General features: G+C 42.4%; 1 protein-coding gene across 2 annotated transcripts in view; it reads left to right on the forward strand.

Annotated features, from left to right (window-relative positions):
* SEMA6D (semaphorin 6D) overlaps positions 1-26,494 on the forward strand; it is a 438,832-nt gene that overhangs the window by 246,646 nt on the left and 165,692 nt on the right. For both annotated transcript variants that reach the window (XM_083411897.1, XM_083411900.1), the window contains exon 4: positions 12,918-12,942. The gene's annotated coding sequence lies outside the window, so the exon portion shown is untranslated. The remainder of the gene's footprint in view (positions 1-12,917; positions 12,943-26,494) is intronic.

A 26,494-nucleotide genomic window follows, 5' to 3' on the forward strand; every position in this document is an offset into this window, starting at 1 on the left:
TGTCCAAAATTCACCATTAAGCTACAAGTGATATTTCAATCCTACTAACGATTTTAACTGTTTACACTGGTTTTTAAGATAAGTTACAAATTTTCCCCATTATTAAAAGGATGGTGCCTCGCAAGACGAAAAGAATCCGTTCCGCGAGTCTTTTCGTCTTGTGGTTTTTTCGTCTTGCGAAGCAAGCCCATTAGCGGATTAGCGCTATTAGCGCTATTAGCAGTTTAAGGGCTATTAACAGCTATTAAAGGCTAAAGGGATTAGCGGATTAGCTGCTAAAAGGCTATTAGCAGCTTAGCGCTTTAGAAAAAGGGGGTGGGGAGCGAAAAAAAATCGCAGGAACTCGCAAGACATTTTCGTCTTGCGAAGCAAGCCCATAGAGAAATTCGTCCTGCGAAGCACCTCTGAAAACGGAAAACCCTTTCGTCTTGCGGGTTTTCCATCTTGCAAGGCATTCGTCTTGCGGGGCACCACTGTAAAAGTTGTTCAGTTCTTTTGCCCTTCATCCAAAACAATCTTTTCCAACTTCGGATGTTGTTGTTCTATCCCTGACTATTGTCCATGCTGGCTGGGACTGTTGAGAGTTGGGTGTCCAATAACCTCTGGAGGTCAGCAGGTCAGAGATGGCTGTGTTAAATATGTGTGCACATTTAGCACATCTGATTTGCTTTCTAATCTAAGAAGCGGTCATGGGAGGAAGAATCAGGGTTGGGACTGTCAGGAGCTCTCAGCAGGAAGGGGCCTCACTGAAGACCTGGCTTCCTGGCCCTGACAGCGCTACCAGGTACCGAGATTGTTCAGCAATGGGACAGCAGGTCAGACAGCATAGGAGTACCTGTAGGAACACTGGATTGACTCCGCCATGCACTGGCAGTACCCTGAGCATGTTAGCGTACATTCCTCTCCCCAGCTCTCTGGTGCCCCTGCTCCTAATTTTCCATAGCCTGGAGCAATACTAGGATAAATAGTTCCCCATAAGGAAGGGTTGTTGACAAGCTGCGGCAGCATCAGATTTGGGTAACTCTAGGGGGTCGGGTGTTATCTTTGTCCAGGCCAGATGGACCACCCAAGTGATGCTATTCTGGGACTAGAACTGGGTGCTCATGGCTCTGTGTAAATCAGTTTTTCCCAAACTTAGGTCTCCAGCTGTTGTTGAACTACAGCTCCCATCATCCCTATCTAGCAGGACCAGTGGTCAAGGATGAGGGGAACTGTAGTCCAAAAACAGATGGAGACCCAAGTTTGGGAAACCCTGGTGTAGACCATGCCTTGGCCAGTCCAAGACGCTTAGCTACCTGGCCCAAGTAGAAGGCGCTGTACAGAACTGCAGGTTGAATCTAGTGGTGTGTTATCCAGAAACTGACAGAATTGCCCTTCCATCCTCTCAGCTCAGCTCTCAGTAAGGCCAGCCCATAACATAATTCAGAAATGTTTCCTCCCATGAATGAAGGGAAGGAGGACAGAATCCACAGTAAAGCAAGATCAAAGCCCTGCAATTTGGTGCCATGAGCTTTATGACACACACCTTTCTGTGTCTGGTGTGATCCTTTGAGTGCATTTTGTGTTCTAAATAAAATGGGGAGTTGTCACCTTCCAACACCACCTTGAAAGGGACCCTGCTGGACTTGAGTGTGTTATGATGGGAGGTTATTGATTGCACTTCTAAGCCATTGTTTTGCTGCAGTTCACAGCTGTGGGGAACAATTCCCCCCCCCCCCTTGCTGGCACATTTCCCCTTGAAGATTTATGCTTTTGATAAAAGCTCACAATGTTGTCATGTTTGTTCCATAAATCAGGTTTCTTCAACCTGGTTCACTTTGATGAAGAAGGCTTGCGTGCCCAACAGAATTCCAGAAACCATCAAATTCAGGGGGATGATTGTTGGCTTTTATGAAAATCTTAGCTCCCATTGAATGGCCATAGACCAAAAATTCTGCAGACAAGTCTGAGGAGAGACTGCTGCTTCCCATTAATAATTTTTTTTAGCCTCAAGCACCGAAACAGAGTTTTGGCTTTCCTTCCTTATTCCCTGAGCAATGGGAAGTTTAATAACAGAAGGCTACTGAAACAGAGATGAAGAGCATCTTCAAACTCTGTACTATCATTATGAAGCACTGAGGTTGCTTTCAAAGTGTGCTCTGAGGGGGCAGGAGTCCTTTGGGGGTTCATCAGGGGTTCCTCAGTGAACAAATCACTGATAGTGAACAAACCTCCTCAAAAGACAGCTTGTCCTCTAATATTAAATCACGTCATCAAAAACCCTCTCCCAAGCTGTTACTGGTCCTACAAAGAAAAATATGTTGATGTGCTTAATCCACAAGACTAGTTACAACGTCTGGGGGATGATATTGAGAAAATGGCAATATATGGCTCTTGCTCTGGCACCATAGCTCTGATCTAGGTTGTACACATAACGGTGGTGACTGGTGCGCATTAGGACTGATAGGGAAGAAGGCAGAGATGTCAACAGTAGATGGAAGCATTGTACATGTTCATTCAGTACAACAGCAAGGACAATCTTGTCCCCTTACCACCAGCTGCCCATGGCTTCCTCTAGGACAATCTCTTAAGATGGAGAGCTGGTCAGTTCTCAAACACAACAAAAATGTGCACATGTTTCTCCTCATAAAGTCATATTAATATGCCTCATTTTGGCAAGCGATTTTCTGTAATACATGTTTTGAGCGTTACCTCCACTGTTTGCATTTTAATGTACACTTTCCCTCAAATGGATTCATTTATGGTATCACAGAATTGTCATCCAGGCCAACCCCCTGCAATGCAGGAATCTCAACTAGATCATACATGACAAGTGGTCATCCAACCTCTGCTTAAAAACCCTCTCATGGGAGCCTGTTCCATTGTCAAACAGCTCTTACCGCCATAAAGTTCTTCCTGAAGTTTAGTCAGAATCTCCTTTCAGGTTAAAGAAGGCATATTAATGAGGCCTATTAATATGAGTGTATTAGGAGAAACATTTGCTAAAATGCTGGTGGATTTTTGTGAAGACTTGAAAAAAAGGGGGGGTGCAGAAATGTAACATACCAGACTTAAGCTTGGAAAAACAAGAAACTGATCAAAGATCCTGTTGCATGTCTTAATCACAGAACTTAAAATAGGAAAAAAGAGAGTGATAGCAAAAATTCATGCATCCCTTACACAGTGTCACCAAAGAGAAGATTCTGTTGTGTATATTAATAGCTGAAATTATTCAGTCACTAAGGAAAAAAGTTTTCAAAAAGAAATTAATCATCTTCCCAGATACTAATTGGTGTCCAAGTCTTGTTCATTGCCAATAACAAAACTTTGGCCCACATAAAACATAGGAATTTGGAGTCGGGTTGGGCCTTACTGCAAAGTGCAATGGAGATTAGAAATTTGCAGAGTCCAACTTTGGAGGACCAGAGGGAGAGATAGAATTTATCTGTATCACAGAACTCAGGATTTTGCCAGAGTAGCAGTTGTTATGAAACTTGGAAGTGACCGTAGTAAATAAAATGCTTGGTATACAGCATCGGATTTTCTTGAGAGACACTCTTTTTTTTTTCCGTTGAGGAAGATGCAGAAGTTTCCAACTAGACATCAATCTTCTTTATCAGGTTAACCTTAAAATCGAAACTGCACATGGCCGCAGCGGTTTCTTTAAAAACGCTTAGTAATAAATGTGGAAGCTATAAATCAGGTCATGTCCTCCCCATGCACTCTGCTACTGGATGCCTGAGGATTCCATGCTTTGTTCTTTCAAGGCCTGCCAACATTTCTTCAGTAGCGCTGAGTCGAAGTTTTCATCCAAGTTCTTTGCTTTACGTTTTGGGTGGGGAAGTGAAATGCCCCTCAAAATGTGGAACAGCGGAATATGTAAATTTTCAAGGGGAGCTGGCTTACCTTATGGGATGGGGGACAAGTTCATTTCAGTGTGTATTTAAAGATGAACCTATAGGGTTCAGTCTTTCCGGAACAATAAGTAAACAGAAACACAGCCGTCATTTGAAATTTTCACTTCTCTGAATTCAGCTCTCCAGTCTGTTAATGGGTACAAAACTGCATATACTGGGGTAAAGCGTTGAACATATATCAATGGAAATAGTATTTTTAAAGTTTTTGGGGATAATGTGTAGATTTTGGCAAAGCTGCATAGAACAATTTGCATATCAGGAGAAACTCATACTAATTTGTGATGGCATTCATGCAGACATTTTTTTTTTAAGGCCCAAACAGATTAGGAAATATGGAACGCTGGACATAAGATTGAGAAACCGAGGGCAACCAAAATTGACAGATTCATCCATCCCTAGGTAGCAGTGTTGAGATGTCTCTCTAGAAAACTTTCTGGCATGTTTCTCCCATGAGAAGACCTATGGGAATGACACATTGTAGCTTCATTCTCATAGGCATTCTTACTTAAGAAACGTGCCTTGAGAATCTGCAATCTGCAACAAGGTTTTTAAAACTGGGAGATCCCCCAGCACCCTTGTAAAAATAAGGTCACCCAACCGCCACCCCACATTTGCCCCCACAGAAATCTGCTCAACTGCAAGTGCTGAGCTATAGGAGAGCAAAGCTCTGATAATGCGTCACCAACAATCAGACTGTACTTTATAGAGATAGGAGTAGCCGCTCCATCTCTGTTATTAGCCCCATCATTACTGAAAAGTGCTTATTCGATTATAGGTGCCCAACTGCTCCAGCAGTCTGCTAACCAGATGGAGTGAGGAAGACACTGATTGTTCAGGGACTTCTGAGACAGAGGATAGAAATGTGCTATCCTTTGCCCAGAAGCGTACTGGGCTATGGGCTCATCATGTGCACTTTCTTCTGGGTTGCTGTTGCCCTTCTGATGCCAATAAATCATCCATTTTATCCACTGAAGAATGGGGATTGGGGATTTCGGCCCAACTTCTTTGTTCGCTCTCCTTTGGATGTTGTATTTGGAATGCCGCAAAGAGGTTGCAATAGCACAGGGGAAGGGGCTTTGCACAGAATATAAGAAGAGCCCTGATGGATGAGGCCAATGGCCCATGTAATCCAGCAATGGGAATGCCACTAGCAAGACCCAAGCACAAGAGCGCTCTCCCCTCCTACAATATGCAGCAACTGGTGTTCCAAAGCATACAGGCATAGGCAAACTCGGCCCTCCAGGTGTTTTGGGACTACAGTTCCCATCATCCATGGCCACTGGTCCTGTTAGCTAGGGATCATGGGAGTTGTAGTCCCAAAACATCTGGAGGGCCGAGTTTGCCTATGCCTGATGTAACCAAAGCACAGCCATCATGTTGAGTCCCTAGTGTCGCCAGCTAGGGAACCACGAGGTTGCAAAATAGCTCTTTTTTGATGTCCTGGGTGCGAACCATGTCTCCAGTTCAAGATTAGAAAGGCCACTGTTCTAACTGGACAGAAAATCACTCTTTGAAAAGGTGAAGCCAGGAAGCCTGCTGTGTTTGGAGGCCGCATGGCCTTGCTGAGCTTATTTATGTATTTATTTAGAGCATTTGTAGCCCAATCTTCAGCCAGAAAGGATCTCAGAACAACTTACAAACAATCAGAACAGGACAGTCCCTACCTGCAGGGTTACAATATTTTCAAAAAAGGCACGCAGGGGAAAAGAGGCAGGGCAAGGTGCCCGATGAATATGAGAAATGCAACTCAGTGACTTCTGCATCCTGATGATTCCCTAAATCACAGTGGAAGACCTCAAGGTGCACCCCTCCAAATCTCTCTACCTGGCCTTTAGGACTTTCCCCAGGCCAGAACTCCTCATCCATGCCCCAACCAGCCTTTCTCCAGGACTTTTGCCCAACTGGAAGGAGTCCTTGAACTTTGACAATGCCTCTTGCCTCCCTAAATTACAGAGGGATGTGTGACTGTGTGTAAAACAGAGCCTACTGTACAAATGTAACATTTTCTATTCATTGTTCCACCCACTTTTGTCTCTGTTAATTAAAAAGAAGTTTTATTCCATGTTTTAAAGGGCTGTGTTGTCTGAACCTCTACCCTCGTCCCCGCCCAAGAGCAAGGCAAATCCTGTTTCTATTTTTTCCATGAACAAAAAAGCATACCTATGATGGCAAAACTGCTGCCTGGATAATCTTGACAAACTATGGCACCAAATGATTTCTCTTCCTTGTGCTAGATTTGGACGGGGCAGCTGTTGCTATTCTTGATATAAATTTTTTGTATCTTTGTTGGAGATCTTAATATATGTTTTATGTGGAAATGGTTTCAGTTTGGTTGTGTGCTTTCTGATGTCTTATTTATTGTCTATGACTACTTTTATTATGTTTGCCAGTATGTAGTTTTTTTCATGTTGTAAGCCGCCTTGAGCATGGGCTTAACTATGGAAAACTGGCTTACAAACAAAAGGATGTGCTTATCTGTGTGTATTTTGATCATTCATTGTAAGCAGGATTGAGAACACATTGAGCTGCCTTCTCCAAGTGGGTCAACCCCTGAGATGTTTTGGACTTCAGTTTCCATGACCCATGACCATTGTCAACGCCAGTTGGGTTCATGGATATTAGATTCCAAAAAGCCTGGACAGCACCAGGTTAGAGAAATTAGCTCTTGGTTCTACAAACCAGGATATAAATATCCTAAACAATATGAGCACAAGGTCTTCTATTGCTGTCAATGAATAGTGCAAGGATAGCGCTAAGTATCTGTAAAGGCTCTTAATTTACTCTTGATAACTTCCCTTCTCTTAGGTCTTTCGGTAGTTTCAGCTATTAATTTTAATGTTTCATAACTGTGTGTTTCCCTGTCTCTGTTAATGGAAGACATCTGTGCCCTTAGATTTAATTGGGTGGTAATTATCTAAATAACATCTCTGGCTTCCTGAAAATGAACCTGTTACCACATTAATTCTTTTAAACATGCCCTTTTTTGAAGGCACAAGTGCAGATTTGCTGCATGGAGAGAGTAGGGAGCCTGGGCTTTGCGCCACCAAATATTATAGCGAAGCACATTGTTGCAGATAGCCTTTATTCTCGTATCCTGAATGTTTAAGGAGATGGTTTTTTAAAAAAAACCTGCACACAAAGAACAATTTAGATACCAAGTTGGAACTTATTCCAAGTCAGATTGTTGGTCCCTGAAGCTCACTATTGTCTACAACATGAGTAGGCAAACTAAGGCCGGGGGCCAAATCCGGCCCAATCGCCTTCTAAATCCAGCCTGTGGACGGTATCAGAGTGTTTTTACATGAGTAGAATGTGTCCTTTTATTTAAAATGCATCTCTGGGTTATTTGTGGGACATAGGAATTTGTTCATTTCCCCCCCAAAAAATATAGTCTGGCCCCCCACAAGGTCTGAGGGACAGTGGACTGGCCCCCTGCTGAAAAAGTTTGCTGACCCCTGGTCTACAATGACTGACTCCAGGATTTCTGACAACTAATTTTTTCATTGGACTCTGGGATTTGAATCAGATTGTGGCCTTTGGGCTGTACACTCAGGTGTCAGAACTCTGTTCAGACACATACACACACACAAAGAATGGAGCATTGACATACCATATAGAATCAGAGAGTCGGACGTGATTCAAAAGTCATTCTACTCCTGCCTATGCCAATACAGGAAATTCTCTGCTTGCAAAAATACCAGGCGTGAAGACTTCCTCAGACAAGTTTGACTGCAACATTTCAGTTTCCTCCTCCACCACAGCCACTGGGCCCTAGGGACTCTGGGTTTAGGAATGCGGGGCAATAAAATGTTAGGATAGTACAGAAACTCTTAGCTGTGCCATGTAATTTTCCTTCTCACCCCTCCCCAAATCTGCTGTGGGGTTTCTTCCCAACTCCCTCAGATTTAGAGGGGAGAGGGAAAAGGGTGGGGAAGTCACATTGCATAGCTAAAAGTCATTGTGTTGTCACAACTATGTAGCTGGATAGCACCCATGGCCTCCAGGTCTCCATTCAAGGATGGCTACCCACAGCCTTGGCCTGGCCTTAACCATTTTACACTTAAGTAATATTAATGGTTTTGGTGATGTTGACAGGCCTTGTGTGAGTCCTTACGATTCCCTTCTTTGTGATGAATTGAATTAGCCTTAGCTTACTGCTATATGGGAGTGTCCCACTGCGCATTCTATTTATTATACAGTGCCTAGATTTTTCACATATACATTTTTATTGACTGCCTCCCTATGATGTGTCATTTGCCATGTTTGTTTTTGTGATTGACTGGAACAGCAGCAAGGTAGCAATAAATTTTGTCTAGACAATTTAGTGACAAGTTGGTGTGATGAGCATTAATCTCCCCCAACTCATCCATGCAATGAATAAAATATGGATTACAAACCTTCCAGAACACACGAAGGTTGTAGTGTCCTTCTAACTAACCTACCCAAGAGCTAAATTAAGCAGTCTGGATAGCCTCATTGCTGTTCAGGCTTGATTCCAATCTTTTGTTCCACACAGGCCAAAAAGGAACGAAGAAAGAAATGCAATCTAGTAATTCTGCAAACCAAAGATTTGGGATTTCTTTTGTTTTGATTGTTTCTAAAGTAACTTTTGAAATGTTCTGACTAAAAGTATCAAAGGAATTGGCTAGCACATTCCTTCTCCGGTGCATAAAGAGCAAAACTTTAAAGATATTTCAGTCTCATTGTATATCATGCCAGAGGGAACATTCCTCATTCATACTGTTAAGGGAAGGTTAATTTCAAAATCTCGTCCGTGAAAATTTGAGAGAAGATACATTTTAAAGCTCAGTTTTAAATGAAAAGGAAAATATATTTCTTTTTCCAGATCTCAACAACCGCTGGAGCATTATCAAAGGGCATCCCTAGTTAATCATCATGCCTCGAGATTCCTGTATTCAAAAAGGGTTCGATCGAATGGGAAGTTCCATTAAAATCTGTGGGAGATGCTCTGAGCTGCGTAGGAACATAGAAAACAGTATTGTCTGCACTGACTGGAAGTAGCTTTCCAGGATATCAGACAGGGTTATCTTCCATGGAACATTAAAAGGTAAAGGTAAAGGTACCCCTGCCCGTACGGGCCAGTCTTGACAGACTCTAGGGTTGTGCGCTCATCTCACTCTAGAGGCCGGGAGCCAGCGCTGTCCGGAGACACTTCCGGGTCACGTGGCCAGCGTGACATCGCTGCTCTGGCGAGCCAGAGCCACACACGGAAACGCCGTTTACCTTCCCGCTAGTAAGCGGTCCCTATTTATCTACTTGCACCCGGGAGTGCTTTCAAACTGCTAGGTTGGCAGGGGCTGGGACCGAACAGCGGGAGCACACCCTTCCGCGGGGATTTTAACCACCGACCTTTCGATCGGCAAGCCCTAGGCACTGAGGCTTTAACCCACAGCGCCCACCCGCGTCCCCCATGGAACATTAGCTATGTATATTGCCACAGATGGACTCTGTTTTTAGTCCTACTTTTAGAGAAAACAGTTACCAAAGTTTCAGATAAATTCTTGAGGCTGCAAAACTGTCTTGTTGCTCACATCTTTTAAAGCACAATAAAAAGAAAGCATTTAAACCACCTCTGGCATACTTCTTAATAATTTTTGCAGGGAAGATCAGTACAGTTAACAAAGAAATGTTTTAATTTTAATTAGATCTAAATAGGATTATATAAAACACAAAATATTATGCAAAGAAGCTTACGGATGTTAGATTTGCCACTATGGAATGCCCATGCTACAATGGATTGATGGTATTAAAATTCATTGTGTAAATGAGCAAGGTCCTTATTTATTCTATCTAGCAAATACTGTATACTGTTTCCCTGAAAAAGTACCCTCTAAAGTGTTTAATTCATTCATTACTGCTAAATGAATGGATCTAGGAGCAAGTCCAAGAGTCTAGATCAGGAATGGTGAACTCTTGAATTACCAGATCTTGTTGGACTACAAGGACTACTGGCTGGGTCCCAGGTTGGCCACCCCTGGTCTAGAACATGATCAATCAGAGATGCAATTAATAAAATTTAGAACAAACTCAGGGGGGAATTGGTTCTAGAAATATATCATAGAATGTCATTACTTGCAACTAATACATTTTGACAAATAAGGGTTTATCAGAAAGAATGGAAAACCCGGAAGAATTGAATATTTATTTACAGACAATACTTTTACTTTGTGTGATGAGTTGATTCAACAGGGGTTATGCATTTCTTTTCTTTTTCTTTCTTTCTACAACTTCAAGGCTGTCTGGTATCTATTTAGGCTAATCGGAATCTGCTCAGACCACCTACTGAATTTGAAACACTACATCTTAAAATGGGTTACTGTCTAAAATATGTGGCATCGTATCAGAAATTCAAGATATATAAGCACAGGAGTTAAAAATAGGTGGGAGGAATGTTTTGAACAACTATCGCTGATAGGGGCTTGTTTGCTATATGTAATGATGATTTCAACATTTGGAGAAAGGTGAATTTTGAAGGGTGGGCGTGTTCTGGTTCCCCATCAAATCTCTTCCCCATCACTATGAAGATTTTAATAGATTTAGCTGAATTGTCTTAGGACCACTGGGATGCACATTTAGACCCATTCCTGAGGTCATGCGAATTATCTGAACCACTCACACAATAAAAGTAAACTTCTGTATCTCAGGGAGCTTTTGTATCCATGATGACTCTGCATGCGACTGAGAACCCTGATCTTCCAGGATTCTCAGTCAAGTGAAGAGCTTCTGTGGATACACAAATCTCCCTGCTGCAGAAGTTTCGTTTCGTCACACAGTTGCAGTGCCTGGGGCATGTCTCCACAGTGCCACTCTACTTGTCTTCCATCTTAGGGTGATAATGTCCAAAGAGGACTACAGCCTCTTCACATTCATTCATTAATTTACACACAATCAAAACCTATAGCACCAACTTTGGGGGTGGGATGTCATAGCAGTGCACAGCATAAAATCAACAAGAAAGTTTCTTTCATAAAACAAGTATAAAACACAACAAAAATCGGTAAATCAGTTTAATACATCTCTGGAGCTCTCCCCTGGGAATGTATGAGTGAGCAGGCACCTAAAACTTGTTCCATGGCAAGATGTTAATCTTCGTGGATTATTCATGTACTTGGATACATTATGCTCTAAACAAAAGTGTGCTAATTGATATCATCACATTTAGTCGGCATTGTTACATGTTGAAATATAATTTGTTTCTTTTAAGGGTTTGGAGAGGGAAACTAAATCTAAAGAGGACCCTAAGCTTTAAACTAAACTTAACAGCTTGTATATTCTTGCAGCAATTTTTTTAGAAAAGGTTGAAATACTTCATTATCCCTGAACTATTTAAAATGAAAGGATTCTATATCTAGTCACAAAGTATAAAAAGGATATGTATTTATATATCTGGGTCTGTGTAGTTGATTGCGCCAAAGGAGTTGATACATCTGCAGGCTTTGTCGCAAAATGCGTTGAAATTCAGGGATGAATAAGATCTGCAAGGGAAGGGCTTTCCCAACAGCTGGTCTTGGAGATTTGTCTTTGCATAAAAGTTACGGAGCAAAACTTACCAAAAGCACAAGTTACTTCATCCGAGATTGGCTCCAGCAAGAAATGCTGCTGTTTTCATGGTGACCGTCATTACCTCTGAAGCTGATGCTATTTGTCAGCCTGGATAGCTCAGTTGGTTAGAACATGGTGCTGATAACCCCAAGGTTGCAGGTTCGATTCCCATATGGGGCAGCTGCATATTCCTGCAATGCAGGGAGCTGGACTTAATGATTCTCAGGGTCCCTTCCAACTCTGTGATTCTGTGACCACTTTTGAGAGAGAGATGTCAACAGTTGAAATGCCACTGCATAACACCTGTGGATTTTTGAGAGCCAGTCCTCAAACATTTTGGAGACTCTGTCCTTGGGGCTCTTAAATTAATGTCAGAAGCATGCACACACCTACATGCTGCACCCTTCCCACTGGTGGCTGCTGCACATGAAGATACATAGGACAGAAGGCATGGGAGGCCAACAGTAGGTGGCGCTAGAACAAATGACAGGCAGAATCAACCAATTCTAATTTTATCCCCATCATCCTCCCACCTGAGTTCTACAAGGACAGTACAGTGGTACCTCGGGTTACAGACGCTTCAAGTTACAGACGCTTCAGGTTACAGACTCCGCTAACCCAGAAATAGTACATTGGATTAAGAACTGTGCTTCAGGATGAGAACAGAAATCACACTGCAGTGGCGGCAGCGGGAGGCCCCATGAGCTAAAGTGGTGCTACAGGTTAAGAACAGTTTCAAGTTAAGAACGGACCTCCAGAATGCATTAAGTTCTTAACCCAAGGTACCACTGTACTGATACTGAGGGGGAAGCTGGCAGCCAGGCCTACCCCCCTGGAACTGTTATAAATAAGAAGGCAGGCAGGTGGGGGCTGGTTGAGATCAGTGCCCCCATCAGCTCAAATGGGCCATCCTTTGCTGAACTCGCTTGCATCAGTAAAGACTTAGGACATTGATGTGAACCAATATATTGGAGCATTTCCAGCAGACCAACCACAAGCAACAATCCAAGGACAAATCTGGGCTAGGGCATGTGGTTTGTCTAGAGCAAAACAAACCATGAGCCAGGTGTTCAACATACTACTAAGGCAAACTATGGTTTGATAGCATGGCAGCCAGAAGAACAGGGGAGAGGCAGAGCAGATGAACATTTTTGCTGTGGATATCTGCACACTCATGCATCTATGCTCAGCTTAGCATTGCATCCTAAACCAGCCTTTCTGTGTTTTAGTTAACATTCCAATTTCATTTAAATGGGGAAGTTATCCTAACAAAAACTGAAATCCCATTGATTTGTATAAAGCAGACTGTATAAACCAGATTATGTTTATGTCAGTTTTATGTCAGTTCAGTTCTAGTTGTAGGTGCAACTGCAACTGCGTAGAACAAATCATAACAGCACATGAATGAGATTGTATGAATTGCTTCATTTCTTCCCTCTCTCTCTCTTTCCATTCTAGTTTCAACATTTAACATCTGAAGGAGGTAAGTACTGTCCATCTTTAATGATGGATGAGCCACTGTTTCCAGCATTTTAAAGCATGCATGTATGTGTTTCTCAAAGTCAGCCTAATGAAAAGGTTTCCACTGTGGCGATGTGCTAATGCTCTGTGATCAGTATTACCTAAATAAATGGCATATAAGTGGTACTTCTTCTACATTGGCCAGAGATGTTAAATCAAGAGAAACTCCATCTGGCAAGGTGCATGCAAAGCTGCCTGTGCTGAGTGCCTGTGCCAAGTCTGACATCCCTTTGCAGCCCAGTATCGTCTATTCTGGGACGCAGGTGGCGCTGTGGGTTAAACCACAGAGCCTAGGACTTGCCGATCAAAAGTCGGTGGTTCGAATCCCCGCGACGGTGTGAGCTCCTGTTGCTCGGTCCCTGCTCCTGCCCACCTAGTAGTTCGAAAGCACATCAAAGTGCAAGTAGATAAATAGGTACCGCTCCGGCGGGAAGGTAAACGGTGTTTCCGTGTGCTGCTCTGGTTCACCAGAAGCGGCTTAGTCATGCTGGCCACATGACCCGGAAGCTGTACGCCAGCTCCCTCGGCCAATAAAGCAAGATGAGCGCCGCAACCCCAGAGTCGGTCACGACTGGACCTAATGGTCAGGGATCCCTTTACCTTTACCTTTTATCATCTATTCTGACTAGCAGTAACTCTTTCAGGCACTGCCACTGGCATCCCTCATCCACGCTGAATGGGATCTAGTAACATCTGGCAGGCCACAGGTTACACACCTCTGAGGGAGTGTGCGCGCTATATAGTAATAGAGGACACACCTGTAGAATGTCCAGTAATACAGTTCCCACCCCTAACCTGTCTGAAACCTTGCATGAATGCAGCCTTCTTGGTGACTGCTCTTGGGCTCTGAAACTCCTTGCCCAGGGAGGCCCAACTAACCCAGTCTCTAATGACCTTCCATTGTAGGTGGCATCCTTACTTAGAAAGGCAAAATAAAGATCAATAAACTGACTTGTAAATATATTGATATTGGGTTTTTATCAAAAAGCAAAAGATAGCGGGTTGCTTTTATTGACGTTTTACAAGACTCATTTTTGTGTTATTTACGGTATTTTGTACTGTATTGCTCTCTTATTGCATTTTCTTATAGTTTATTGTATTCACGTTATTGGCATCAGCTGCCTTGCTCACCATTGGTAGAAAGGCAGGATGCAAATTTTAACAGAGGAAGATTTGCAAGTGTACCTCCGTGGCTTTTGCTTTCCCCTGGTGTGCAAAGAACTCCCACGAATGACCTCTGTAATGCTTGGTTCTGTAAACACTCCCAGGAAGTATCAAGGTTAGCGATGCATCATAAATGCTGCATGCTGGTGACACCCATTCCATCGGAATCGGGAGATGCTGTTAAGGTGCTGGACAGGTGTGGAAGCAGTGATGGATTGAATAGGGGCTATGGAACTGAGTCTGAATGCTGATAAGACAGAAGTACTGTGGATTGTGTACAATCTTTTCTGGGAAGGGTTGCATTCCTTCTGAAGGAACAGGTTCATAGGCTAGGAGTAATAATAATAATAATAATAATATATTTATACCCCGCCCATCTGGCCAGGTTTTCCCAGTACTCTGTGGCTCTGTGGCTAGGAGAGCCTATGCCCAACTTAGCCTGATTCGTCAGCTACAGCCTTTCGTAGACCAGCTTTTAAAAATGTTTTCAGTAGTGATCATTGGCTCCTTTGGGAGGAAGGGCAGGAAACAAGTTAAACTACATCGAGATTTTATTACAATAAAGAGATAACTATTTAAAAAAATATTATAATTATCACTGGTGCTCTGTTATCAGAAAAGAAACATATACACACAGTGAAAAGGGTCAAATGTAGTCAATCATGTATTGTTCCTGTTGATCCCTCCCCCATATATATATATTTAAGTTAAGTATATTTTGTCAATGGCATCGCTTCTATAAACTGGAACAGTCACAATTCCTTGGTTGTGTTTGGGATTTAAAAGATCCAGAGATCAAGCAGGGAGTGACCGGCTGGAGCTTAGATCCTTAACAAGAGAGGTGTTTTATCTTTCTTTCTTATAACAAAAGGACAAGCACCTAACCTCTGAAGCTAGATCACAAAGGATGGGTCCTTTGTAGAGGTCTACGAGAATAGCAGAGCACCTTTGGGAAAGAATGTTTTTAGGCTTAGAATTTTTTTTAAAAGAAGGAGAGAGAGAGAGAGAGAGAGAGAGAGAGAGAGAGAGAGAGAGAAGAAAAGTAGATTGCCTTCTCATACTGCTGTAATGTAATATTTTAATTATAGTTTTCAGTGCACTTCAGAGAGTGCCCCTACAGGACTGCTAATTAACCAAGTTGTTCAGCTTTCAAATAGTATCAATCAAAGGATTGCTGGAAATGTCTGGATCTCATTTTCGGAGATTAGAGCATAAAAGAAGGACACTTTGCTCCATTGTTACTCAACTTAAGAGGTCATATATAATGGGCACCACTTGTGTTATTAAAATCTCAGGTGACGTCAGGATGATGTGCCTGCTCTGGAAAGAGTTTAGGCATTGTGCCTTTTTAAAAAGCATGAAAAATATCCTATTCCTTTTTAAGACTCTTCCAAAAATTTGTGCTGAAGGCTGAAGTGAACTGGACAGCCCTGGGCCTCCAAGACATTTCAAAACTAACTTTGCATGCCCAATCCCAGGTTGTGGTCATCGCTCAAATATGAGTTGGGCATATATTGTTCATGTAATGAAATGGAAGGATAATTTATATTGTGAACATCAAATAAATTGTAATATATTTAAATGTACCACTCTTAGTATTTATTTGGTTTTTTTAAAATGCTGGAAATAAAATCACAAGCCTATTCATATTTGTGTACCAGCAGTTATAATTAACATATCCCATAAAATACTACTTGTATCTAGGTATGAATGAATCTTTCAATTTTGCTTCCTCTCAACTTATTGTTTTCCCAGTCTTGTCATTTCCACATCAGTTGGCAATTTATTTTTTTATCAGAGCATGTCAAGCAGGTGACCAGGCTAGGAGGGGCAGACCGAGATGTCGATTTCACTCAGTGACAGGGTGGATAAAAACCAATGGTTGCCAGTGGCTTGAATTAATTAATTTTATAATGAATGATTTTAGAGTGTTGTTTGTGCTGTACTTTTGTACTGTTTTATTGTTGTTAGCCGCCCTGAGCCCGGCTTCGGCTAGGGAGGGCGGGATATAAATAAAATTTTTTATTATTATTATTATTATTATTATTATTATTATTATTATTATTATCTAATTAATCATCATCATCAGTTTTTTTATTTAAAACATTTTTTTATTTAAATCAGATTCTTTTTATTTAAATTGGATTTTTAAAATAAAATGCTTCTGGAGGAAAAATCTTCTAAAGAGATTTCTATTTAAGTTACATTATAGTCCAGAGGCTATTCATCAGGAAATAAGGATTTGTTTTGAGTTTTTCATGTGTGCTAAAACTCAGTCTAAGTTTAAAAACAAAACAAAACACCAAGCCATTTAACCACATCAGTTAACAAGCATGGAAACATATGCTATAATGTGATTGTTTTAGTTAAATAAATTGTTTACATTGTTATGAAGGAAATGATTATTTTTCTCCTTCCAATAAAGTACAGCAGAAAAGTTGTCCAAATATAAACAGTTAACTTATTAAACCTCACAATAATTCCCTAATTATCTGTCTATTTCTAATATTATCTGTCTATTTTTAATAGCATAACCAAATCAGTAATTTTTGATATAACTGTAAAAACTACTTTGGAAATTGATTATTCTAAAAATGAAACCTTCATCTGGTTGTAAATATTAAGATTATACCAGCAAGAATGAGTCTTTCTGTTAAAAAAAATGATTTAAATCAAATCTTACTGACTAGTGATTTAAATCGTGATTTAAATCAATTTAAATCAAATCCACCCTGCTCAGCGATATATCGTTGGTAAAACCACCCCTGCTCCTGAGTCTCTCTGCTAGCGACTTACTCCAGCGAGTGTTGTTAGCAGAGGGACTCAGGAGCGGTGGCGGTTTAAACAGCAATATATCGCTGAGTGAAACTGCCATCCCATTCTGCTCTCACACTGCGCAGAGGGTGAAAACGCTGCATTGGTGAGGCACCAGTGCAGCTTGTTCCTCTGCTTCTTTAAACTGCTTGGCTGAGGAGTGCGCGGTGGTCGCTCCCCTCAGTCGAGCGGTTAAAGGATCCCCCAGCCCAGCACTGGCTCCCACGCAAGCAGGGGGAGCACTAGGGATGAGCCAGGGTGATGTACTGGTTAAGAGTGGTGGACTCGTAATCTGGTGAACCGGGTTCGCTTCCCCGCTCCTCCACATGCAGCTGCTGGGTGACCTTGGGCCAGTCACACTTCTCTGAAGCCTCTCAGCCCCACTCACCTCACAGAGTGTTTGCTGTGGGGGAAGAAGGGAAAGGAGATTGATAGCCGCTTTGAGACTCCTTCGGGTAGTGATAAAGCGGGATATCAAATCCAAACTCCTCCTCTTCTTCTCCTGCGCCCCAGCTGAGCTGTACAAACAAGCTTCCTTGACCCAACCCTCTAGATGCTGGGGTGAAATTGCCTCAGCTCCCAAGGTGAGAGCTGCGGCAATTTCACCTGGCACCTCGCAGGCTGAGGCCAACGCAGCTTGTTTTTTCAACATTGCGGTGTATTGCCAGACCTGGTGATATACCGCAATTTTGAAAAGCTGATATCACCCAGCCGTAGACCAGGGTTATAATGTTGATGGTGCTGATCTATCCCTGCACACCTCTGGATTTGGACCACAGTCTGTAAAGGTTGAAGCAATTCTGGTATAAACACATTCCAGGTACAGATGAATATAATCCGAATTCCCTTATTGCCCTCCTGTGTCCTTTCAATTAAAACAACAATTGACTTGTGAGCATTGCAAGCAAATTCTGAATCACTGTTATTGGTAAGGCTTGAGTTTCTGTTCTGCAGAGGTTTTGTACGGGTAGCAAATGTTTAAATGTTGGGACCTATACCTACACGCAAAAGCTCATTACAGTACAGTGGGACCTCGCAAGACAAATGCCTCGGAAGACGAAAAACTCACAAGATGAAAGAGTTTTTAGTTTTCTGAGTTGCTTCGCAAGACGGATTTCCCTATGGGCTTGCTTCGCAAGACGAAACGCCTTGCGCCTTTTTTTTAAAACCGCCAATGCATTCCTATGGGAAACCGTCAATACACAGTGGTGCTTCGCAAGACGAAAAAAGTCGCATAACGAATTAATTTCGTCTTGCGAGGCACCACTGTATTTCAAACTATTCCCATCTTTAATGTGTATTTTGGAAATAAAAAGTCATTTCTTCTTTAGCAACGTAATAACAAAAAAATGTGACTGCTGGCATTGCAATGCTCTTGAGTAATTTGCAATTCTTTAGGTTAAAAAAAAAAACCCTTTCAATTCCTCAGTAGTGTGTTTATCTTGCTAAGCCACGTAGCGGTAAAGCTTTGTGGATTAATGCCTTTGAATCTGGAAAGTTGCTTCTGATTAGACATTCTCTTGGCTGCTGCTGCCATTTCTTTACTTCTTCTACACAATAACAAACATGATTAGTTCCAATATATCATGCTCTCCTTAACCTGCTTGTAATTGGGAGACTCTACTGTACATATCCTTAAAGTCAAACTCACTCCGAAGATTGACAAGTAATTACAAGAGAAGCGGTCTCATCTCTGGTAATTACAGTTGTCACCATCAATCCAATTAACCAGGATAACTAACTCAATGGACTGTAGTCATCAAAGCTTTGCTGCTAAATCCAGATTGCTTTGTAAGGGGTTTTTGTTGTAGAGGGAGGGTATTCATCGAGATTTTTCAGTTTCCCAAAATAGTTTAAAGTGAGAGGATAATGGAAGTTTTTGAAGAGAAATCACATCCCGCCCCCCCGGCTCCACAACGATGGGCCTTTTTTTGGTCTTCTCATTCTGTCTCTCTGACTAGCCCTCCTCTCTAGTTGCCATTGGTTGATCTTCTCTGACATCACAGAGAGTCTAGGCAGCCTTGGGCCAGGGAAGTGAGATCTTAGAATTCAAATTACACAGTCCATGAGGAGTTTTAAATTAAGTCATAGAAGCATTGTCCATACACTGTGGGTTGTATCAAATATTACTCCCGCTCAGAGTGGATCTGTTCCAATTAATGGACACAACTAACTCAGGTCATTTAATTTCTATGGGTCTACTCTGAGTACATGGCTGTCAGAGGAGTGTTGGGAACCAGGTCCTGACAGCAGACATGTAAAGATAATTAATTCACCTGTCGGCCACACAACTTGTCAAATGCAATCCATGGCCAAGTCCCACGGATGATGGATCTGTCTTGCCAGAAATCGTTCATTTGCTTGCATCCTTCAGAAAACATTCCAAAAGCTAGCCCATTTCATTTGAAGGAGAAGCCTTCATCTTGCTTTCAGTCTGGTCTAATCTGCTGTTCTGCAATCTTCCATGTTTACCCAAGGCAATGACAAAGCTGGCCCGGTTGACAGGCTTTCCCATCCCCCTCCTTCCCCCGACCCATCTCCATCTGCTACTCATCGATTTCCTGTTATATTTTTAGCTACGTTCATTTTAAATAGAGTGTGCCATAATGACATCTTGGGGGGGGGGGAGACTGTCTAGGCCTACTGTGTACATCATTGCACACCCCACACAAGCACTATTGTTTACCGTATTTTTTGCTCTATAAGACTCACTTTTTCCCTCCTAAGAACTAAGGGGGAATGTGTGTGCGTCTTATGGAGCAAATGCAGGCTGTGCAGCTATCCCAGAAGCCAGAACAGCAAGATTGCTGCTTTCCCTGTGCAGCGATCCCTCTTTGCTGTTCTGGCTTCTGAGATTCAGAATATTGTTTTTCTTGTTTTCTTCCTCCAAAAACTAGGTGCGTATTGTGGTCTGGTGCGTCTTACAGAGCGAAAAATACGATATATACCAAGCCGGAAAGAACTGCAACCCCTTTTGCATCAACTCGCTAGCCCTGCATGGGAATTCAAAAAAGGCAGCATTAATTGTTCTAGGAAGGAGAGTGGAACCCCAGACACTCATTCTGCTAATGCTACCCTATCCCCCAGGTTACCCCCCCCCCATGCTGCCCACAGGTCAGTGGAGGCTGGTCAGTTATGGCATATGTGACAGTACCTACCAACCCCTGTTTACCCTCAGCCAATTCCTACCCACTGATCTTCTAACTTACAACCAGTCCAGGGAGTTCAAAAACATTTCCTGCCAACTTCCTTCGTTATTAGTACAGTGGTGCCTCGGGTTACATATGCTTCAGATTACACACTCCGCTAAGCCAGAAATATTACCTCGGGTTAAGGACTTTGCTTCAGGATGAGAACAGAAATCATGCTCCGGCGGCACGGTGGCAGCAGGAGGCCCCATTAGCTAAAGTGGTGCTTCAGGTTAAGAACAGTTTCAGGTTAAGATCGGACCTCCAGAACGAATTAAGTACTTAACCCGAGGTACCACTGTATTAGCATTAGTATCAGTATTTATATACTGCCCCATACCCACAGATCTCAGGGCAGTTCACAAGATAAAATCAGAATATAAAACAACAAAATACATAACCAAAATATATAAAAAAAATTCAACAACACACACAGCCCACACACTTTAAAAGGGCATAGGATGTCAGTCAAATCAACCAAAGGCCTGGTTAAAAAGGAACGTTTTTGCCTTGTGCCTAAAGGTGTATAATGAAGGTGCCAGGTGAACTTCCCTGGGGAGAGCATTCCAAAGATGGGGAGCCACTGCCGAGAAGGTCCCGTTCTCGTGTTGCCACCCTCCGGACCTCTCAAGGAGGAGGCAAATGAAGGAAGGCCTCAGAAGATGATATCAGGGTCCGGGGTAGGTTCCTATGGAAAGAGGCAGTCCTTGAGGTTTGGCGGTCCTGATCCATTTAAGGCTTTATAGGTCAAAACCAGCACTTTGAATTGGGCCCGGAAACTAATTGGTAGCCAGTGCAGTTGGACCAGGATTGATGTAATGTGCTCAAACTGTCTTGCTCTGGTGAGCAGCCTGGCCGCCGAATTCTGCACTAGTTGATGTTTCCAAACGGTCTTCAGAGGCAGCCCTACGTATAACACATTGCAATAATCTAACCTTGAGGTCACCAGAGCATAGACAACAGTAGTTAGGCTATTCCTGTCCAGAGAGGAGCATAGCTGGACCACCAGCCAAAGCTGATGGAAGGCACTCCAGGGCACTGAAGCCACCTGGGTCTCGAGCTACAACAAAAGATCCAGGAGAACCCCCAAGCTATGAACCTGTCCTTCAGAAGAAGCATAACCCCATCAAGAGCAAGCGACCTTGCACCCAATCTACTTTTTGAAATGAAGGGACTTTAAAAGCTATTTATAGTGGGGCACCTGATGGATGCCATTTATGTCGACGCACGTGTTCTTTGTGGGACAAGGAATGAAAAGAAGACCTGTTGAGGGTACACGAGCGTCCACACAGGTAGACCGCTTTGTTTGTTAATGTCAAATTTGAAAGCTCACGATGCGCGCTGTAAGATAAAGGCACAAGTTTCACAAAGCCATCACTTTGGGGGAGCAACCAATAGGGGGCACTCTCAGAATCCTTGTCATCATGAAAACACTAACATTGCAGCATATGTCTTGGCGCATTGGTGTGCGTTTTGCAGCAAGTATCCTCCAGCTCAGGGCCTCAAACCCAAAGGAAACATTGCCCTTCTGGGAGTCCAAGAAAAATGCTCTATTAAAGAATGGGTGTTCTGCCACAAAAGCTTTGACACTTCCTCAGATAGTTGGGGAAAGCTGTCCTTTCATCTTTTGTTACTTTGCTTGTTGAACTGTTTCTTTAAATCTAAAGGTTCATCATTGTTTCACCCAATGTGTATACCTTTAAGGGGCCGGAGCAAGGGCCAGAGTAAACTAATGAGATCCAGCCTTGCAGCTGTGAGGCATAGCAGGTGCTGCTGAGTTGCATTGATTAAGCTGTGTTGGGAATTGACCACAGTATATAAGGAGCAGCACCTAGCTCTGCCATTTTACCCTGGGGATGGGTTGGTGGTTGGGTCGTGTTTGTTTGTAGATGTATTTGGTGTTTAAGGAGTTTTTGTTTTTCTTATTAAAACCTTAAGTTATTTTTGAGTCCCTTCTTTTTAATGCAAGCTCTCCCCAGCAAGCTCTCTACGCTACTATACTGCGATAAGCCAACATCTTTGGTTATGGGCCCAGCTGCTGAGTGGATGACTGCATATTTTTGGACTCTGAGAAAGGTTTGAAAACTCCTTCTCCTGTTAGTGTAGTTTTTGTGGGTCTGGAAGAGTTCCAGAATGGTTGACCGGGTTCCTGAAGCGGAGAAGGCTCTAGTCTTCCCACAGCTAACAGATGAGAACTATAGTTTATGGTCTTTTCGGGTGGAAGCGCTTTTGACCTCTAGAGATGTATGGACCTATGTAACTAAAGACCCTCCTGACCCTGTAACTGATGCTTGGTCGAAAGGAGATGCGAAAGCCAGGGCGATAATCAATTTGGCAGTCAGCGACCAGCAAGTAGTTTATATAAGGAATAAGAAAACTGCCAAAGAAATGTGGGACAGTCTTGCAGCAGTGCATGTTAGAAAAGAGTCAGTGTCTGCATTGACGTATTTCAAGCAGTTGTACCAGACGAAGTTGCAGCCTGGTGGTGATGTGGCAGCACACTTGAGACGTCTGGAGGCAATACGCGGTGAATTAAGTCGAAGGGACATGGAGATACCTGATATTCAGTATGTTTTTATCATCCTTTGTTCCCTTAATGAGGACTTTGATGGTATAGCTAGCCAGATATCTGCCGTTCCACCAGCACAATTAACTGTGGAAGGGGTAACGGCAAGATTAATGGGCGAGCTGGACAGAAGGGAGGCTTGTGCCATAAGCACTCCTATTTCCAGAAGTAATGAGGGACGCCACATGCAAACTTGTGGTGATACGACTGCATTTAAAGCTGCAAAGCGTTGTTGGTTCTGCAATAAGCAAGGACATTTTGCAAAGGACTGCAGATCCAAAAGAAAGCAAAGTACTCCCAAGTCTGTTTCTGTTCGTCAGTCACGGTCGTCAGCCCAGCAGCCGACATCGTACCGTAAAGACAGAAACGAGCCGCAAGCTTTTCATGCTTGGACAGCAGATCGTAAAAGACTTAAAGGTGCCAAGTGGAAGTCTTTTGTTGTGGACTCAGGTGCGTCTCAGCATTTCTGCAACGATCGAAGCTTGTTTATTTCTTTCGAAGAGGAAATTGGTAATGTACATTTAGCCAATTCACAAGTCTTGCAGTCGCTTGGCAGAGGTACTGTTAAACTTGACTCTTTAAACATTATGATAGCAAACTGCATTTACTGCCCATCAGTGGACAATTTATTATCAGTAAGGTGTTTTGCTCGTCAAGGCATAACTGTGTGTTTCTTAAATTCAATGTGTGAGTTTTTGGAGGGGAACAAACGTCTATTGTATGCCCGGGAATCTGATGGTTTATATAGACTGTATTTTCGCACCTACTCCCAATCGCCTATAAATTGCAGAGCAGCACAGTCAAGCCAGGGGTTGAGGAATGTAAGACCACATTCTGGGTGTGTCCATGAGGCGCACAGAATTCTGGGACACCTGAATTTTGCTGATGTAATTAAGACAAAGAATATTGTTAATGGCCTCAACTTAAAACCATGTAAATTCTTTATGCAATGTCTATCTTGTTGCAAAAATAAGATCAAGGTTGCACGCAAGGGTAGGTGCTCAGATAGGAAAGTAACTGAGCCATTTGAGCGTGTACATTGTGATTTAGTTGGGCCACTCCCACCATCATTAGGAGGTTCTAGGTACTGGCTTACCCTGATAGACCAGTATAGTAGATACTGTTGGACTTATGCAATAGCTGAAAAGTCCCAAGCATTTGAGAAGTACAAAGTTTTTTGCAACTGGGTAAAAACGCACTTTAACAAACCAATTAAGAACCTGTTTTCTGACCGGGGCAGGGAATTTGTTTCTGAGGATTTTGAGAAATTCCTGGAAGCGCAGGGGACTACTCATGAGTTATCTTGCCCCCGAAGTCCCTGGCAAAATGGGCTTGTTGAAGTTGTGCAGCGTGACTTGCAGGCAGGGGTTAAAACTTATCTGCATGATGTTAATCTGCCCAAAGACTTTTGGGCTGAAGCGCTTAATGCGTTTTGTTATGTTAGAAATCGAAGTTATCATTCTGGTTTAGATGTCACCCCCTACGAGAAGTTGTTTAAAAAACGCCCTAATCTGAAATACCTACGAATTTGGGGTTCAGATGTAATTATGCATTATCCCGCTAAGCAGAAATTGGGTGAGCGTAGTGTTCAGGGAAAATTAATGGGCTACCAGCAGGGGGCGTACAGAATTTACATACCAGCAACTGGCAAATTTCATATTACCAGAAGCATGATACAAACTGTAAATTGGAATGGAGTTGCTGTTTTCCAAGATACTGATGGTATAAATGATACTGAGGAAGAAGAGGAAGCAGGAGCAGCAGCAGGGGGAAATGGTGCTTCTGAATTAATGGGAGAAGACAAAAAGCCTGTTGAATCTGATAATTTGTTTGATGATTTAAAGTTACAGGCACCCGAGGGGAGGTTAGATTCTCTTGAGTTTTCTGACCGTGAGCTTAGCCTACAGGCATCTCTTCAGTCTGACAATGATGGTTTACAACCTGAAACTAGTAGTTCACTCAGTCCTATTAAGTCTGAGGAGTCTGACTCTCCTTCCGGACTGAGACGTTCAGACAGAAAGAGACAGAAGCCACAACGTTTTGCAGATGAACATTTTAATACTGTGTATGCCAATAAGGCGGTTTTTGAGCCAAAAAGCTACAAGGATGTTCAGAATTTACCTAAGCACCTAGCTGTAAACTGGTATAAAGCTATGGACTCTGAGGTAGCATCTTTAAAAGAGCATAAGACTTGGTCTCTTGTACCTCAAACCCCAGATATGAGACTTATAGATTCAAAATGGGTTTATAGAGCTAAAATGAATGACAAAGATGAAGTTGTAAGGAACTAGGCAAGATTAGTCGCTAGAGGTTTTCAACAAATTCCAGGTGAGGATTATGATTTGTGTTATTCACCAAGTGTAAAATATGAAACAGTTAAACTTTTGTTAAAAGATGCATCAATTTGTGGAAAAGCCCACTACACAATGTTTCTCTGCTCTTAAGAGAGTGGTAATGTACCTTAAACATACCAAACATTATAGGTTGCACTTTACATCAAGTATTGACAAAGGTTTTGAAATTTTCTGCGATGCATCTCATGCAGTGGAACAAAATAATTGCAGGGGTGTGTCTGGTATGGTGTTTTGTTATAACGGTTGTCCTTTTGAATGGAGGTCCCAGACACAAACCATTATTTGTCTCTCCACAACAGAGAGTGAATTATGTGCATGCGTTCAGGCCACTCGTGATATAGAATGGTATATGCAACTATTTGCAGACCTACAGATGCAAGTAACACTACCAGTGAAAGTTTACCTTGATTCCCAGAGTGGACTCGCTATCCTGTGTTCAGAAACCAATACGCAGCGCACTAGAGTCTTAAGATTACGTTTGCAGTTTGTAAAGAAACTAATTGCTGATGAAATGGTTGTATTTGAATATGTTCCAGGTGACAATCAAATTGCAGACATTTTTACTAAAGCACTTCCAAAGGTTACACATGAAAAACATGTACAAAGTATGCTTTATGTTTTTGTTCCACAATGATGAACTGCAGGGGAAATGTTGAACTGTTTCTTTAAATCTAAAGGTTCATCATTGTTTCACCCAATGTGTATACCTTTAAGGGGCCGGAGCAAGGGCCAGAGTAAACTAATGAGATCCAGCCTTGCAGCTGTGAGGCATAGCAGGTGCTGCTGAGTTGCATTGATTAAGCTGTGTTGGGAATTGACCACAGTATATAAGGAGCAGCACCTAGCTCTGCCATTTTACCCTGGGGATGGGTTGGTGGTTGGGTCGTGTTTGTTTGTAGATGTATTTGGTGTTTAAGGAGTTTTTGTTTTTCTTATTAAAACCTTAAGTTATTTTTGAGTCCCTTCTTTTTAATGCAAGCTCTCCCCAGCAAGCTCTCTACGCTACTATACTGCGATAAGCCAACATTGCTATGCCTTTATGAAGTGCAGCACCATATGTATCTTTCGGCATTCCCTCCTCTGTGTTGATATAGCTATAAATAAGGGAAACTACAGCAACCGACGCTTGAAAATGCAAGGCCTCATCCCAGCTCTTTTTTCTTTAGGTCCTTCAGCAATATAACCCGTGCACAGTAGATAAAAACCCTGGAGTCACTCTGCTCTCTTATTGACCTCATTGGAAGCGAAATTTATTACAGCAAATCCCCTATAAAAATGGCTCCAATCATTTCGAGACTTTACAGGGGGGAAATATTGCTACTAAATTGTTTTTTTTTTGTTTGTTTGTTCCTTTCCTTTAGCCTCAGCATCACTGTACTCCAGCTCTTTCGGCTGAGTCTAAGCCATGCCTGTCTTAGCTGTAAGGCA

The sequence above is a fragment of the Podarcis tiliguerta genome (genome assembly GCF_965153285.1).
Source record: "Podarcis tiliguerta genome assembly, chromosome: 14".
Taxonomy (NCBI): Eukaryota; Metazoa; Chordata; class Lepidosauria; order Squamata; family Lacertidae; genus Podarcis; species Podarcis tiliguerta.